A 14,152-nucleotide genomic window follows, 5' to 3' on the forward strand; every position below is an offset into this window, starting at 1 on the left:
CTAAGACCATGACAGCTGCTCACATCCTGCTCGCAGTCCCGAGGTGGGACAAGGGAAAGAACTGAAAGGGAAGAGAGAAACTTGTGGGTTTAGAAAATAAAAATAATAAGACAATAAAAATAATACACTACTACTAATAATATACTAAAATATACATATTAAATTATACATAAAGTAAAATATATGATATTCAGTACAATCCCCCACGTAACTCCAGTTGTGCTGAACAGACAGCCCAAAAGAAAAGAGCACCCTGGTCCTGAAGAGCTGGTCCCAGCAACAGAAATTAGAAGTGAAAAAGGCAGGGAGGCCCAAGGACCAACTGAAAAACAGCAAAACATCGTAAAAATGAACTAACACTGAACTCCCAATAGAATGGAACTTCTGAACAGAGCTAACCAGACTAGCCGGAAAACCAAAACTAACTGGCTAGAAAAGGCATCTCCAGCTTTATATCAAGCATGATGCTAATGGTAGAGAATAGCTCGTTGATTGACCTGGATGTCAATCAAGGTGCTGTCCTGTCTGTGCCCCCTCCTACCAATTTGATCCTGCAGCTGGACACCAGAGAAGTCCTTGGTTTCATTGAAAACAGTCAAGGAAAATTAAGTAGAAATAGAGAAATGAAATTAAGAAAATATACTCAGTGCAATCCCTCGTGTAACTCCAGTCACACGGAACAGCCAGTCCTGCAGAAAGGAGCACCTTGGTCCTGAGCAGCCCATCCCAGCAAGAGAGAGCAAAAGGGCAACAGGCAGAAAGGCCCAAAGGCCAACTGCAGAATGGCAGAACGGCAAAAGGCCGAACTGACATCGAACTCCTGACAGAATGAAACTTGTGAATGGAACAACCAAACCAGCTGGAAAACCCAGAGTAACGGATGTAACAAGCTCTAAAAGCTGGCTCCAGCTTTAGACTGAGCATGATGCTAACCATAGGGAATATTTCATTGATCAGCCTGCATGTCAATCCAGGTGCTGTCCTGTCTGTGTCCCCTCCTGCCAATCTGCATCTGCAGCTGGATGGCCAAAGAAGTCCTTGGTTTCCCTGACAACAACAAAGATCTCAGTGAGTTCTGACATTCATTTCATAGCAAATGGCAAACACTGTGAAGCTGCTAAAAGAAAAAAATGAACTCTATCCCAGGGAATAAACAGCGTTATCTCACTATTCTCATAGTAAATCTAAACAAAAAACTGTACTGGATGTGAAGGAGAGAGGTTCAAAATGCATGAAGAAAATTAACTCAATTTCAGTAAAAACAGCACGTTTCCTCAGCCTCCCCTTCATGAGGTCAAGAAGTTTGGATCTCTCAACATCTCCACATGTGACCCAGAATTTCTCTGGCCACATGGCAGCTCCTCCCCGTTCCTCCAGAATGGGGAACCTCACACTGGGACACACCGCTCCAGATGTGACCACACCAGTGCTGAGTCAAGATGGGCAATAACTGCCCTTGACTGGGTGGCCACGCTCCTCCCAGTGCTCATGGGCATATTCCTGTTTAGCACCACTGAGAACTGGCTGAACATCCAGGCTCAGAGGGTTGTGAGCAGTGGCACAAAGCCCAGCAGGAGCTACCATGAGGAGCACTGAAGGACACCATATCTCTACCCAACATCTCCTCCCCTCTTGGGTCCCCTGGAACCATCGCAGTGATAATGGGAAGAGCACTGCCTGTATGGGGTGGAGGAGATGGGGTCTGGAATGAGGGTCCTGGGGCAGTTTCTCCAGGTTGTTCATGCAGCAACAATTCAGGCTGGATATTTGGAGAGAGGAACTCTTCCTAAGGGCCTCCAATGGGCATGGAGATGGTGTACGGTTTCCTGAATGCCTCCTTTTCTGGTGGAGATCACAGAGGCTGCCAGCCCTTTAGAGGACCCAGGACAGGCCTTGTCCTTCCTCTGGTCACAACTGGACCCCAGTTCTCAAGCTCAGACCCAGCTCAGGAGCCTTGTCTAGGTGTGACTTTTGGGGTAAGGTTGACAAGAGGGGTGCATAAGTTTGTCTTCAGGACATGTGATGAGCACCAGGACTGAAGTACCAGAGCAAAATGATGTGGCTCCTGGATGAATACTTTCTTCAGTGCAAATCCTGATACAGGGTCCCAGACTTGCTTTCTATGCCACCCTTCACAAGGGATGATGCACTAAGAGATGGCAAGTGGGGGACACCAATCCTTCTCCAGCTACTTCCCAGGCCTGGTGAAGCACCAGAACAGCAAGGACTTCTGACCCTGCACCCTAAACTCTGAATATTATCTTTGAGCAGCTGAACACCAGCATTTTTCTCTCTCTGGTGCTCCTGGCCCCTCCCCTGTGCTCCCCACAGCGCCCCAACCTGGCACTGATGCTCTGCAGAGCAGGTTGGCTGCAGAACCATGGAGTGACTGCAGACTGGTTGTGCTGCTCAGTGAGGGACACAGATGCAGCTGGATGGGCTGCACTGTCACTGAGCTCTTTCCTGGGGGTCTAAAGGTCTTGAATGGGTTCAGAGCATTTCTTGGGACTCATTGGATTTTCCACTCATTTCTGTTCAGCAATCCCTTCCTTGCCCTTCAGGTGCCTAGAGATTGGTGCAGGAAGATGTGGCACATCTTCTGCCATTCCCTCGGTTTCTCTCACTGTCATAGAGAGAATAGCTCAGCCCTGCCCCTCCTGCTCCCCTGCTGAGGAACCTGCAGCCCCATGAGCTCTGCCCTCAGTCTCCTCTACTCCAGCAGAGCGAACCCAGGGACTTCAGCCACTCCTCATACAGCTTCCCCACCAAACCCTCCACCAAATTTGCAGCCTCTTCTGGACAGTCTCCAGTAGCTTTATCTCCTGAGGTCAGCCCAGCGCAGAGCAGAGCGGGACAATCCACCCCCCCCTGCCCGGCTGCCCTGGCCGGCTGGCCATGCTGTGCTGGATGCACCAGGACACGGGTCCCTCTTGGCTCCAGGGACACTGGTAGCTCTTGTTCAATTTCCTGTCGACCAGAACTCCCTGATCCCTCTCTGCAGAGCTGCTCTCCAGCATCTCGTCCCAAAGTCTGTATGTACCGTAGGGACAAAGTACCTCTCTGAACTGTGGTGAGAAGTCTGGGCTAGAGAGATTAGTCCATGATGATTAGGACAGATTTGATGGGGTGTCCAGTGCACAGGGGCACAGCCCAGCCCCTGCTCTGCTGGTCCTGCAGGTCTCTGGCAGGAGGCCTGGCTGTGAGAGGACACTGCTGTGTGCCAGCCCTGCACACACACAATGTTCAGCTGTACAATGGTGTTTCATCTGTGGGTAACTTTCTTGGGCATGTTCTTGGGAGAAGAACCTAGGGAGAAGAACCTTCAGGCCCTACCCATAGGAGATCACCTTTCTATCTGGAAAGGCTGTTGTGAGGTCAGTTCTGTGACACAAGTGCCCATTGCCTGTCCCTGCCTGCGCTCACAGCACTGACACACAGCAGGACGGGGACCAAGCTGCCAGAGCACTCAGGCCTTGCACCAACACAAGGGATGAGAAGGAGAGTGTGGGAGTGGAACCAGAACAGCTCTGGAAGAACAAGAACTGATACTCCCTGGCAGTGCTTCCATGTGAGAGCTCTTTTCCCTTCCACCCATGCACACAGGAACTATCCCTGCAGCTCCAGAAAGGTCTTAGAGAAAGGATGTCAGCTAAAAAAATTTGGTGAAGGACCCTTTATTTTGCTTAAACACAGAGAACACAATTCCACATTGACACAGCCACTCAGTGTGAAAAGGAGGCAGAGAATTACAAAGGGAATTAAAAAAAGTCATAATAACAAAACCACAACTAGAGACAGAAAATACTGCACACATGATGATCCTGCAAGGACTTAGATTACAACTCTTATATAGAAGAAGACAGAGACAGTTTATAGCTTCAGAAGAAATCCAGTCATCCGTTTCCACAGGACATCCTTGAGCTCCTGGTTCCTCATGCTGTAGATGAGGGGGTTCACTGCTGGAGGAACCAAAGAGTACAGAACAGACACCAGCAGGTCCAGGGATGGGGAGGAGATGGAGGGGGGCTTCAGGTGGGCAAATATGGCAGTGCTGACAAACAGGGAGACCACGGCCAGGTGAGGGAGGCAGGTGGAAAAGGCTTTGTGCCGTCCCTGCTCAGAGGGGATCCTCAGCACGGCCCTGAAGATCTGCACATAGGACACCACGATTAACACAAAACAGCCAAATGCATAAGAAACACCAACCACAAGAAGTTCAAGTTCCCTGACGTAGGAGTTCGAGCAGGAGAGCTTGAGGATCTGCGGGATTTCACAGAAGAACTGGCCCAGGGCATTGCCCTTGCACAGGGGCAGTGAAAATGTATTGGCCGTGTGCAGCAGAGCATTGAGAAACCCAGTGACCCAGGCAGCTGCTGCCATGTGGACACAAGCTCTGCTGCCCAGGAGGGTCCCGTAGTGCAGGGTTTTGCAGATGGCAACGTAGCGGTTGTAGGACATGATGGTGAGGAGAGAACATTCTCCTGTAGCATAGAAAAAGAAAAAAAAGACCTGTGCAGCACATCCTGTGTAGGAGATGGCCCTGGTGTCGTAGAGGGAAATGGCCATGGACTTGGGGACAGTGGTGGAGATGAAGCCAAGGTCCAGGAGGGCGAGGTTGAGCAGGAAGAAGTACATGGGGGTCTGGAGGTGCTGGTCCCAGGCTATGGTGGTGATGATGAGGCCGTTGCCCAGGAGGGCAGCCAGGTAGATGCCCAGGAAGAGCCAGAAGTGCAAGAGCTGCAGCTCCCGTGTGTCTGTGAACGGCAGGAGGAGGAACTGGGTGATGGAGCTGCTGTTGGACATTTGCTGCCTCTCGACATAGGACGCTGACCAAAGAAGAAAAGGCAGTGACAAGTTATGGGAGACTTCTCTGAGCAAAGTCAAAGCCATTTCTCATACACCCTCCCCCCCGTCCACACCCCCTTGTCCTTTGCCAGACCTTCCTCCAGCTCCGTGTCTGAGCCCTGGGTGGTGCTGGCTGGAGGTGCCGTGAGGAGCAGGGCCTGTGCCCGCTGGCTGCCGAGGAGTCAGCCCTGCTCTGCAGCAGGGGGCATGGGAACGGGGGGCAGGGGACAGTCCTGGGGTTCAGCTTTGTCGGATGGAACCAAAACAAGTCTCATCCTTTCCTAAAAAGCATTTTCTTGGTTGCAGCATCTCTGCACTTCTCCAAGGGGCTTTCAGATAACACACACAGGCTATAGGACAGGTTTCCATCCTGGAGGGAAGCTCGCAGCTGGGAAGAAAACCTCAACGAGACAGACAAGGGTCCTAATGATGGCATTTGATTAAGGGAGACTCAGCTCATTCCCAGCCCCACAGACTGCATTGCCCACACCCCACAGGGCAGAGCAAAGCTGGGACACGTGTTCCCATGGACACAGCTGCAGGAAAGGACCCACAAGATCAGGCTGTGACTCTGCAGCTGAAACTGCCATCCCCAGAGAGCCTGACAGCAAGAACAAGATCCCGACAGCAGTGACCCAGAGCAGGGGAGCAAGAAGGACAATGCGGTGAGGGTGGGTGTGAGAGAGGCCAGGGCAGAGGCAGCCGGGCACTCAGACAGCGTCACCCTTCCCCAGCTGTGCAGCCACCTCCCAGACACCAACATTGCCGGGCAGCTGCTCTCAGCCCCTGTGCTCTGCAGAGGAACTGGAGCTCTGGCTGCACAGGAGCTGCTCCATGCCTTGAAGCCCCGGCCCTGAGGGCAGAGGCTTTGCTGGGTGGGACAGGAGGCCAGGGGGCTGCTCACAGGAGGGATCTGCACTGTAGGGGATCACAGGGACTTTTCTCTGTTTTCCCTCCCATAACAATTCCGGGTTTAGTTTCCTCTCATTTCTGATCATTTCCCTGCTGCCTGGAGATTCTCCCCCTGGGAGGAGTTTCCCTGTCCATGTCTCTTCCCTGTCAGTGCTCACAGACCCCATCCCACCCTCTGTGCCCTCCCCCTGGCCCTGCAGATCCTGCCTGTTCCCAGGGCACTGCCTGGGGGCATCTTCCTGTTTGCAGGTTGGAAAACAGGACAGGTCAGACTAGGCTGAGGGGTCCAGCAAAGGTGATGCAGGTGCTGTGCACAGGCAGAGGGGCGGTGAAGGGATGTTATGAGCCTTCTGGCAGATGTGCTGATAACTCAGAGTTGCAGTTCAGGAGTCTCAGTGACTTGTTTAAGCATGAGAGCTCATTTTCATTTTATCCTTTCCTGCACCCCCCACCCCGTGGGAGAGGAAACTGAAAAGACAGGCTCAGGAAAGCTCCTTATCTGTCTGGTAATCCATAGCCAAGGGGAGAAGGAGCTCATGTCTGGTGGGGGCTTTCAGCCTCTCTACATCCCTTGATCATCTCCACCACAGCCTGTCCTGTGCTGTGGCATCCCCTGCACCTCTTTCCCTGCAGGCTGCAGACATCCCCCCTGCTGCCCCACCTTGCTCTTGTCTGAGCATCTTCCTTCCTTTGCTGAGATCTCTGCATCCTCCCCAGCTGTTCCTTGGAGCGCAAAGCCTTGGGCTGATGCAGACTCCCTCTGCTGACCTGCTCCACCACAGCACTGCCCTTCCAGTCACATTCCTTGCTGCTCATGTCCAGCCTGGACCTCCCCAGCTGCACTTTGGGCCATTATTTCTTTCTCAAGCTCTTTCCCAATTTGTCCTTGAGGCATCCCCTTGGAAAAATGCTGGGGGTAATCTGGATCTGTGAGGAGCTCTGACCCACACAGCACCCTCTCCACAGCAGAAGCACCTTTCCTGCCCTGATAGGGGTCACTACTTTCCCCCACAGCTTCTCTACACAGACATGTAGGGATCTCCTTGGCAGGGACCCTGCTCTGCAGGACAGCCCTGGGCAACTCTGGGTGCAGAAACAGCTTCACACACCTGGACTCATCCTCAGCAGGAGGCAGCTGCCTCTGATGCTTTATGGATGAATTCCCTGCTCTGCTGCATGTCCTCCTTAGCTATAGAAGAAAGTTTCTGATAGTTTTACTTACCTATCTCGTTTCTTGTACCAGCGTCAGGAAATCCCACCATGATTTGCAGATGCAATGATGTGCAGCCACAGACTTAATGTGTGTGAAGATTTCTCTCCTTGTGAACTCACAGCAAAACTCCCACCCACACTGCATTTCCCCTCTCCCTGCCTTGCTCGTCTCCCGTTGCAGGCAGAGCCCTCAGCCCTGCTGCGTGTGCAGAGGAGCTGCTCCTGGGCAGAGCTGTCTCTCTGCAGCGCTGCCGCTTGCCAGGAGCTCCCTCTGTCCCAGGAGCCCAGCCCAGCTCAGCAGCACAGGAGCAGCCCAAGGCGCTTTAATGACCCCTCTGGTGGGTGTGGTGCTGAGTCCATGAACCTCAGACCCTGAGGGGAAGTTGAAGAAACTTCTGAAGAAGTCAAAGTCAGATTCAAACTGCAAAGTTTCTTGTGATGTTAATGGGTCCCACTGAGGGACACAACTGAGGAACTGACCCCAGGGTTGGTTAGAGCGGAAAACTGGAGGCAGTGATGACTGGTCAGGAAAAGCAAAGTAAAGGTCTCTCTGATGCTGAATAAAGCTGGATGTGTTTCATTAACCAAAGGGCCAAGCCCTGACCCCCAGCCCTGGGAAGACAGATCCTGTTCCTCCCACGTTGCTCAGGGCCCTTCCTGGACAGTGTGATGTGGGGCTGTGCAAGGCCAAGGGCAGGACTATGGTCCCACAACTCCCAGGGTCCTGGCTGGGGACAAGGACGCCATGAGGCCCCTGTGCTGGAAGGACAAGGTGTCTCCTCACAGGCATCAGAGGTGCAGACAACAGCCATAGCCAAGGGGAGAAGGAGCTCATGTCTGGTGGGGCTTTCAGCCTCTTTACATCCCTTGATCATCTCCACCACAGCCTGTCCTGTGCTGTGGCATCCCCTGCACCTCTTTCCCTGCAGGCTGCAGACATCCCCCCTGCTGCCCCACCTTGCTCTTGTCTGAGCATCTTCCTTCCTTTGCTGAGATCTCTGCATCCTCCCCAGCTGTTCCTTGGAGCACAAAGCCTTGGGCTGATGCAGACTCCCTCTGCTGACCTGCTCCACCACAGCACTGCCCTTCCAGTCACATTCCTTGCTGCTCATGTCCAGCCTGGACCTCCCCAGCTGCACTTTGGGCCATTATTTCTTTCTCAAGCTCTTTCCCACTATGAAGAAACCTCCACCACCTCTGAAGCCACCCTTCAAGCACTCTCAGGCTACTCCTGCACTGCTGCAGCCTCCCCAGCGCTGCTGGGCCAAAGCAGCCCAGGTCCCTTAGCATCCCACACCATGTGCACAAGGTGCTGAACCTGCCTTGCCAGAGCCCTGCACTCTGCAGCTCCTCCCTGCTTCTCCAAACTGGGAAGCCGAACACTGGCACACCCCCGTGTGTGTGGGGTCACACCAGTGCTGAACCGAATGGGATGAGAACTGCAGGTGTCTGGGTCCCCACGCTCCTCCTCATGCAGCCCCGTGTGCAGCTGCCTTGTTCATGGAGAGCGTGCACCACGGGCTGGTGTGGGGACCTTGGAGTGCCCAGGCCCTTCTCCTCAGGGTCACTGCTCAGCGTGTCAGGTCCTGCTCTGTCCTCATGGATGGGGTTATTGTCCCACCCCGATACAGCACTGGTCACTTCTCTTTGTACAACTTCAGAGCTTTCTGCTGGTCAAATACCAGATATTCACAAGGTCTGGACTCTCCCTGGACTGAAGCTCCATTTGCTCAGCTGTTAATGTTTTCATGCAGATGGTTTATCCTGATAAGGGTTTCTCTCCCAAAATAACAGGATAAGGAGTTACAGGACACTACAAATTCCATCTCCTGGAGAAACCATGGGATCTTGGGGGTCTGTTACTCATACTGTCAGAGATCTGGACTCACAGGGGTAGATTCCCCTCCTGTGAGAGAACAGCAGGAATGCATGAAATTCAGCCTGTGGACAGAAAATGTCAGCTGAAGGTTGAGGAGTCATCAGGAAAAGGCAGAACAACATGGACAATGTTGTGGTGACGGGACATCAGCTACTGAATCACTGATGAGGAAGATAAATTAGATGAGGCCTCCTTCAAGACAAATGAAAGAAGCCTCATGTTGTCAGGGCGGTGTCCTCGTGTCAGACCTGAGATATCCCAGTATCTGCAAGGTACCAGCCATTCAAGAGGGTTTGGAGCTCATTGACAACATCTTCCTGACACGGGTGACTGAGGAGTCAGTGGGTTGAGGTGCCCTGTGGGACTTCACACTTACAAACCAGAAAGAGTTGGTCAGGATGGAACAGTCAGGGATGGGAAAGTGGAGCTGAGGCTCCTGGGAGATGATCACAAGGCCAAGAGCAGGATTTCAGGAGAGCAAGCTTTGGCCTGCTGAGGGACCTGCTTGGGTGCTATGGGACATGACCTTGGTGTCTGCAGTGCTTTTCTCTCACATTTCCTCCCTCCTCTCTCCCACCTGCTGTTGTGCAGCGTTTTTTACCCTTTCTCAAATACAATATCCCAGAGGTGCTGCCGGCATCACTGAGTGGCTCAGATTTGGCAAGGAGTGGGTCCATCTTGGAGCCAGCTGAAATTAGCTGACACGGTTTCATTTCCAGTAAAAGAACAGACAGGGTGAATGTGGAACTGCTGCTGAACTTTCTAAGAGTAGAATCAGACAGGACTGAGGTTCTTCATGTCTTCTCTGCCTCCATCTTCACCACCAAGGTCTCCTGGGCCTTTGTTCCTGAAGGCAGGAGTCTGGAGAACACCCAGCCGTGGATGGGGTTCAAGTCAGGGGTGACCTAAGCAAACTCAGATACCATTACAGAACAGGAGATGGGTCACTTGACCAGCTCCCTGAACACAAATATCACTGTGCTGTGGCACCTGAGATTCCCAGGAACACCCACCTCTTGGTCCAGAGTTGTGTGATTCCTCTTGAGGTGTCCTGGCCCGTCTCCTCGCTCAAGTGGTGATTTAGGCACCCACTTCTCTGACACATTCAGTCGTTCTCAGGAGATTCTCTAGATCAATATTCATTGGAGATTGTTGATACCAGCTGTTGTGGAAATAAGGGTTTTGGGAGGGTGACGGAAATATTAGAGATTTGGTTTTATTACTCTTTATTATGGAAATGCTCACTGTTTGGCTACAATTCTGAAATCTCTGAAATCATCCGCACCAGACTTGAAGCCTTTAGGAAAGTGCTGCAGAGAGCATCGTCTTTTAAGAGCATTTTGGATGATACTGAGCCCTCTGCTGCCACGATCCTGAACTGCAGGTACTGAAAGATTGAACAAACCTGTCATGAACTGAAGGGCAGAAACAAACCCCAGGTTTCTGAGGGTGTTTGGTGTCGCGGTTGAGATGGACAAACGACATGGACCAAGTTCCTCCAAGATGAAAGTAGTAGATGCCATTTATTGCCACAAGTGCATTTTTATTCAGTTTTACCAATTCATGTGTCTCTTCTCTATTGGTTACAAGTTACAGCAGTAACATCTCATTGGCTAATTTTGCTACCATCAGTGTTACTCTTCTACTCCCTTCTCTCTCACGGGTACATCCTTAACATCTCCGGATACTCCTTTACTCCCATCTTTCTCATGGGTAGGCCTTCATATCTTCAAGGCTAATTTCTGTTTCCATGCCCTCCGTCAGGGAATCCACGGACCCACCGTAGTCCCCCACAGTGTGGGACCCCGCAAAGGGCCATTGCTGACACAAGCAGTCCCTCTCCCTGGAGGCTTCTCAAGAAAGAGCCTGGAGACAATGGTCAGAGGTGGTAAAGGCGATGTGGAGGTGGCTCTGGTGCCACGTCAGCTCTTGATGTTGATTCATCATCAGAATGGCCAAGCCCTGACCCCAGGACCTGACAAAGGACACCTTTTCAGTCAAATGTTTCTCAGGCTCTGCCTGTGGTCACTGTGAGTGTTTTGTGTTTTGGGGGTGGGTTTGGTGCCAAGTGCTCTTGCTTTAACCACAAGGCTCTGGTTTTCTGAGGACTTGGCAATGCCTGTGAGGTCCCCCAAACCCGTTCAACTTCTTTTATAAACCTGGCAATGGTCACCAATCACCTGAGCTGTCCCAGTCCCAAACTTGCTTGAATCCTCTATTTGGATCCATACCCATCACTCCAGGAGGTTCATGCATCCACCAGGCTCATGGATGATTCCTGAGGTCCATCCAAGTGTGGGCAGTGTAAGAGAGGAGCAGAGCAGGGCCAGCTCATGGGCCATGACTGAGCACAGCCACCCCAGCAGCAGCCATTCCCCATCTCCCAGGCACAGCCAAGCCCACAGCATGCAAATGGCGCTGCCATATAGCATTAGTCCAAAAAAGCCTGCCTTCTTTCCAAAATCAACAACAATCTTTCTACCATTCCCCTTCGATCCCCAGATATCAGTCGCATTCCACTTGTGGCTCAGACATGGTTGTAAGGATTTGCTGAAGTCATCAGCCATCACCCTTTTCTACCCCACATCCCCTGACCCTCTCCCACACCACACATGGCCGGTCACTGCTGCTCAGGGCCTCACACTCTACAGAAGGGGCCTCGAGATTCTTGGCTCTTCCTGGTGCTTGTTATAATCTTCCTCACTCCCTCCAGATCTCACAGTGAGATTTCTTGTTCATGACAGGGCCTTTGTAACCAACTCTTATGAAATGGTTGTCCTTCTGTGATCATCTGTGCAGAAGAAGTGATCAAAGCACCAAATATGTCAAATCTGATGCCGAGTGAAATGCAATAAAACCTTGTTGAGCCAGCCCTGTAGCTGTGTCTTTCCAGCAAGGAGTTTCTCCTGAGAAAGGGATCCAACCCCTGCCACTCTCTGCAGAGGCACATGAGCATTGTCCATGCACCTGGGGACACAAAGAGTGACTTTTGCAAGATCACCCTCTATCTGGACCATTTAGAAATGTACCTGTGGATGGGGTATCAAGCCTTATAGTACAGCAGAGACTGGAGTTCTGAGCTCCCTTCAACTCCCTGTGTGACAGTCTGTAAAATTAATTAACCCAGTGAAAAAGTTGGTTTTGATTCTCTTCACAGCCTGAAGCACCACATGGCTCAGGAGACAATCCAGGATACCCAACCAGCACTCACATGCCCTGAACTTAAAGTTCAGGTGTTCCCTGGAATCTGAGCAGACACGTCACGCTGATATCTGGGTTCAAGGAGCTGGTCAAGAGCCTCGTCTGCATTTCTGTAACGGTGGCTTTGCTGCCTGGCTGATGTGCAGACTCTGTACGTGGATGCTGACACCTCTTGAGCAACCTGCTCTGAAAGGATGAACAAGGTGGTGTTTTCTTTCTGGAAGGGTATTAGGACAGCAAACAAGAGGAAGCTGTGTTAGAGGAAATGAAAAAGGATACAAAGGTTGTGATTAGGGCTGTTTATGGTTACTTGTAAAGCAGCCTTCCACCTCATGTGAATTATTTCTTTGATCAGAGGGAACCTGAGAGCTTTCTCCAAATCAGAAACATGAAGGGGAAGGAAGGAAGGACAGTGTCATTCAGTCTCTAAGGCACCTCAAGAGGTGTCTTGACCAGCCTCCTCCTAAAAGCAGGGTCAGACCAGATTAGTGAGGGGTCTATACAAACACATCGTGTTAACTTTCTGAGGTAGAGTGGATGCGCACTGCTGGGAAACAGCTTCCAGTGCTTGACTGTCGTCAGGAATGGAAAGTTTCTCCCTTTATCCATTGTCCTTCTAAGCCAAACCATCCAGATTGCCTTTTACCCATCTACTTGCACACTGACACAGACCATAATATCCTAACTTGGGCACAAGCACATTGTGGGGGATGATGCTGAATGCCTTGCTGACTTCCAGGTAACAGACCACCCCTGCTCTGCCCACATCCAAACCCTGTCCTTTCCTCACAGAAAATAAAGAGGATGGACAGGCAGAACCTGCCCTGGGTAAACCCCATCACCTTCTCTTCCAGACACCCAGAAATGGGGTCCCAGTGGACATGCTCTGGGGCACAGCCCTTAGTTCCCCTGCTCACCCATTGGCCATTTTGAAAAGTGCACACACTGTGTGAGAGCTGCCAGTGGTCAGGGAGTCCCCCCAGTCTCCATGAGCTTTCCAGGATGGTGGAGAGTGGCCTCAATGTGACATCGTCCTGCTGTCTCAGCTCCTGGGATGCTGCCCCTGCTGTCCCATAGACTGGAAAGGGTTGTGTTAGTTCCAGTGACCCCTGACTTGATCCCCATCCTCAGCTGATTGTTCTCCAGATTCCTGTCTCCAGTCACACAGTCCTGGGACACATTGCAGGGGAAGATGGAGGACAAGAGGACACAGGGATTCTCACCTCTTTCCCTTATTAAATTCATCAATGGCCACGCAGTGTCTTTGTTTCTCCTTCAACTGTTCCTGCAGTAGTAACAGCTCATTATGGGCCCTTGAATTGCCTTAGAGGTCCAGATTGAGTTCTGATCTGGGCTGTTCTGTGCTTGGAGGCTGCTGTCCTTGCAGACCAGATGGACTCACTTCTGCCACCCTGCCTGGCAGTTCATTCCACCCGTGTCACAGCTCTGTCTGCAGCACTGACAGCTCCAGCTCCCCAGTCAGGTCCCTGGCTGAGGCCATTGCCTCACATGTGGGCTGAACCACCCCAGCTGTGGCACCAGCCAAGCTCTGACCTGCCACAAGAAACCTGGTACCAAGTGCCCAAGAGCCCATGTGTGCAAAGGCTTTGCTTCAGAGCACAGACATGACATGGCCAAAGACTGATGAATGTCCCTTTGCACCTTAGAGTATGAAACCAGAACAAAATGCCTAAGTTCATTCAACTGAAGATATTTCTCCCCCAGTTTGCAGAAATTAGATAATTTGCTGTAGCATTCCTCGTGTCCTATGTAAGGATGTGACAAGAAAATATGATTCTCATGGTGATTTATTTTTTAAAACTAAATATACGGTGCTGTAAAGAAGTGTCTCTGAAGAGGAGAGAGAATCAACATCACTGATTACTTCAACTTTGAAGATGTGCCCCTGGAGCCCCAGGGGCACCTGGAGGGAGCCCAGAGGGGACAGAGAAAGGGACATCACGGGCTGCTCATGTGCTGCTGAGCTGGGCTGGGCTCCTGGGACAGAGGGAGCTCCTGGCAAGCGGCAGCGCTGCAGAGAGACAGCTCTGCCCAGGAGCAGCTCCTCTGCACACGCAGCAGGGCTGAGGGCTCTGCCTGGAG

Source organism: Patagioenas fasciata, chromosome 10, assembly GCF_037038585.1.
Source record: "Patagioenas fasciata isolate bPatFas1 chromosome 10, bPatFas1.hap1, whole genome shotgun sequence".
Lineage (NCBI taxonomy): Eukaryota > Metazoa > Chordata > Aves > Columbiformes > Columbidae > Patagioenas > Patagioenas fasciata.